The following is a 4,316-nucleotide window of genomic DNA, read 5'->3' as shown; positions in this document are numbered from 1 at the left end:
GGTGGAGCTGTGTGTGTGTGTGTGTGTGTGTGTGTGTGTGTGTGTGTGTGTGTGTGTGTGTGTGTGTGTGTCTGTTACGCATCTCATTAAGGCCATGGAAATGGGTGTGACCTTGAGACGCTCTGTCCTGTGAAAAGAGAAAACCTTTGTGTCTTTGGTTGTAGCTCAGTGTTTGTTCAAATTAGCTTTTCAGTGCACAGTGCTATGATACAGGGTTTTTTGTTACAATACTGTTTACTTGACCAAAACCATATTGTTCTTCTAAGAAAGTTGACAACAAAACACTGTTGAAAGATGCCTAATAACCCATTTTGTTGCAACGAATAAACCATAGATCTGTCCAATGGCTTTATTGCGTACTTGACAGCCACAGTGGTGATCGGACAGCAAGATATCACTTCTGCCTACATAGTTTCCAAGTCCACTTGTAAGTGACTTCACATCTGCCCATAACCACTTGGGCACAAACAGACACACATTGGTTACCCTGGAAACAGCTTCATATTATTGACAATTGTGAGAAGTGGACTCTTCCTCTGTGTCAGATTATATCTAAAGTGTCCTTTCACTGAATCCTATAACAAAATCCACTGTATGCTCTAATAGTCTCATAGAATTGGAGCATAACACTTATAAATACTGTGCCAAGCCCTAGAGCAGGGGTACTCAACTGGCGGACCGCGGTCCGGATCCGGACCCGAACGCAGTCCTGTCCGGACCCAATCTCATTCCTGATTAACTGGATACGGATCAAAGCAAAACCGGAGCATTTATTTCAGGGCTATTGACAAAACACTCCGTCACGAGTGTTAAGCCTGGTTTATACTTGACGCGCCGCGAGCGGCGCGAGGGTCCGTGTGGCAAAAATGACGTAATCGCTGAGGCTCCGCCCGTGCGCGAGGTCGTGCACCTCTCGAATTTTGTAACTTCGCGCGCGTGCCGCGCTTCAGCGCGATCGACAAGTCATGTTTGCAGGGTTCATACACCTAAACAAGGTGGAATTAAAGCACTTGTACGGCACTTTAAAGGTCAATTTCAATATTTCCCAGCACGTTAAATTTAATTAAGTTAAATATTTATACATATACTCGAAATTAATCGAAATAATTCGCTTTTTTATCACATTATTTAATGGTTGTTTATTTTCAAAATGCCCAGACGTCTAAAGCCAGGTTTACACTTGCTTTATAATCGCTGTGGCTCCGCCCGTGCGCGAGGGCCTCGCGCACTGTCGATTCGCGAGGTCGTGCACCTCTCGAATTTTGTAACTTCGCGCGCGCGCCGCGCTTCAGCGCGATGGACAAAGTCGTGTTTGCAGCGTTCATACACCTTAATACCCTGCTGGAAAAACCAGCTCATACCATCTTAAGCTGGTCAAGCTGGTTGCTTAAGCTGTGTTTTGGAACCTGGTAGCTGGTTTGTAGCTGGTAGCTGGTTAAACCATCCAAAACCAGCTGTTAGCTGGTTCATAGGTGGTAGCTGGTTTATAGCTGGTTACACCATCTTAAACCATCTTGTTGCTGGTGGGTGGTTTTACTGTCCAAAACCAGTTTGTACCTGGTATTCTGTAAAATAACTAGTATTTTTAATTTACAATTAACCTTTGATAGCTTGTTGCAGAACTGTCAAGTGACCAGAATATTATACAATGTGCCTCAACCATGGTCGTGGATTTTCTGTCTGGAACATTTTGATGTTTTCCTAAATGACAATTAAATTAGGCATGCTGGAGGAGAGCAACACTAAAACAAGCAGGGAATGTTTAAACATGTGCACACCTGCCCTAACACCTATGCTTTACTGTTAATAGACCAGTTTGCAAAATAGGCAAGAAACAAAGACAATTTTAAAAGACAACTCAAAAATATTTATTTTTCTTAATTTACTGAGAAATTATTATAACAGCTGCTTTAATAAAATGCTATTTGTACAAACGACATTTTAAACAAGTAATATAATTTTATTAAATAACAAATAATGTACTTATTGATTTTGTTTTTTTTGTTTTTTGTTGATGTCTTGGATTTTTTCTGTAACATAACGTCCAAATTTTCCTGCTCTGGTCCTTAGCTCGAACTCTTCCAGGTTTTTTGTCTCGAGCCACTTTTGGAAGCAATCTTTAACAAAACAAAATAAAGCAAAATGTCATGAGAAAACTTTAATATGCATAAAATATGCATGTTACTGCACAACAATAAAATCATATAGTTTTCTAAAGACTTCAAAAACTATTTACTTGAAACAAAGTACAAATCATTTACTTGCATGTATAGGCCTTCTCAGAGGAGCTAAACTCCTAAATGTGAGGTATAAACTTCTAGCCTATATGAAGACTAGATAACCTGCTCAAAGGCCACATGACTATTATTATGAACAGTTTTATTAAATGTCAACATTTTGCGCAGAAGATATGTATAAGATTATTAGCAGGTCATTGAGAAATTTTAATAAAATTTAAGTGTCCTGGTCCAAAAGAGACACATGTAATATTTCATGCAGCAGTAATATCCTCCATCATTTTCAGATTAGTATTCTTTATCAACATTCTTACTTACTTTTTAGTGCTCTTAATTTGTGAGGGGTTAGAGGGGGCCTGGGGGTTGTCTTTGTTGTCGGACAACTTTTACCCTCCAGACTCCGGTTGGCCAAAATGTTTGTGCCCCAAATGCACACTGCCAGCTCCTTCACAAACAAGCTGTCCTTGCTGTTTCCTTGGACTCTCTTCCACTGATTTGTATTGATGTAAATTCCTTCACCAATGTGCGTCTGTGTGAAATTTTATTTTATTTCACGATTATATGTAAATCATATCAGTATAATCAAAGACAATACCACTGTTACTGTACATTTATAATTAAATCTAAAATACCCTTTCTTCTTCTGAAGCTTGCTCTTTCTGTTGGCTTATTTCTACTGCAAATATAAAATAATTTAATAATTATTACCTTACTTTTGGTAAATGACAGTTGTAGAATGATTAAATAGTACAATATTATTGTGCATGTCTCTTATCTCTTATCAGAGATAGGATGAATGTATAAGTGTAACCAAGTCATTCATGTTTTATTAGCAATATACTTACCAACTGTTGCTTGAGGAGTGTTTAATGGGGGTGACAAGTTGGATTGCCCTGAAATGTATAATATAATGATAATAAATCTTCAGTACAAGTTTGTATCACAGATTAAATGAACATTAACTAGGGCTTTTTTATTAGACAATAGGTAGACGCAACAAGCTGTTAGTGTTATATGCAACAAAACCACAAACACCTTCTCAAGCAAAACAGATAATGTTCAAAATATAATAACAACAGTAATAGTAATAGCAGTATAACTGAAAGGTCTTACTAATTGTTTGAGGGGTGTCCATAAAATCAGGAAGGCTGTTATTCTCTATAACATAAATGAGACCTTAAATGTAATTCACTGTCATTACATTCAATAAATAGTACAGCTTTAAATTCCAGTTTAGATAAAATGATACTGATTGTTTTGTGTTTTGTGAGGCAGCCTTTTAGGAAAGAAGGGTGAGTGTTACAAACTTACCAGGAAGGATTTTGGAGACCAAACACTTTTGGAGTTCAGTGTTCAATTTTCTCAGTTGTTCCAGTTCACTAATGGCTTCTTGATATTTACGCCCAAGTACTGTGTGCTTCTTCTTTAATTCATCAAATTCAGATTTGGCAATTAATTCATCATCACTGCCACTAGATGTTTCATCATCCAGCAGAATCCTCTGCCTCTTTGATTGACTATTAGAGGCACACAGTGGCTGGATTCTTTTCTGGCTTTGCCGCTCTTTTAAAATTTCCATTAGTGAGGCCCGCTTTCCCTCAATAATGCTTGCCTTTTGTGACATCTGCAAATAATAATAGCACATAACATCTCACTTGCTCTTATCATATATATATATATATATGCATGCACATATATACTTACAGCAGTATCTTCAATTTCTTTCCTTTCTGAGTTTCTCTGGCTCTCCACAGGATTTCTCTCCAGTAACTTTGGAACCCGAATCCTTTTCCCTGCACCTAGAATGTCCTCTATTTCTTCAGAAGTGTCTGTGAAGAAAAATATGTAACACTTTAAACTGTAATACTGGTCAGGCACACTCAAGTCTTCCCTCTTATAATTTTTATATATGATTATATAAAATTTATATACAAAAAATTAATACAAACATTTATATTTTGCTCAGTTTCTTTTTCATGCTGAATGTCGAACCCAGAATGATAGTTTAATCATTGAATGTTCAGTATTTGTCTTATACAAATGGCTCAGCTAAAACATGAAAATCACAGTTTACAGACC

The 4,316-nt window shown here is 37.3% G+C and overlaps 1 long non-coding RNA gene across 1 annotated transcript; it reads right to left on the bottom strand.

The window, feature by feature from the left end:
• Positions 1-2,003: 2,003 nt before the first annotated feature.
• On the bottom strand, positions 2,004-4,080 carry LOC143521030 (uncharacterized). Its single transcript, XR_013132604.1, has 7 exons — positions 3,942-4,080; positions 3,549-3,861; positions 3,351-3,395; positions 3,083-3,130; positions 2,870-2,913; positions 2,556-2,766; positions 2,004-2,117 (listed from the first exon to the last, which is right to left on the bottom strand). It is a non-coding gene; the product is annotated as an uncharacterized LOC143521030 (long non-coding RNA).
• Positions 4,081-4,316: the final 236 nt, after the last annotated feature.

This window comes from Brachyhypopomus gauderio, chromosome 8, assembly GCF_052324685.1.
Source record: "Brachyhypopomus gauderio isolate BG-103 chromosome 8, BGAUD_0.2, whole genome shotgun sequence".
NCBI lineage: Eukaryota > Metazoa > Chordata > Actinopteri > Gymnotiformes > Hypopomidae > Brachyhypopomus > Brachyhypopomus gauderio.
This window is presented reverse-complemented; position numbering and strand designations above follow the sequence as displayed.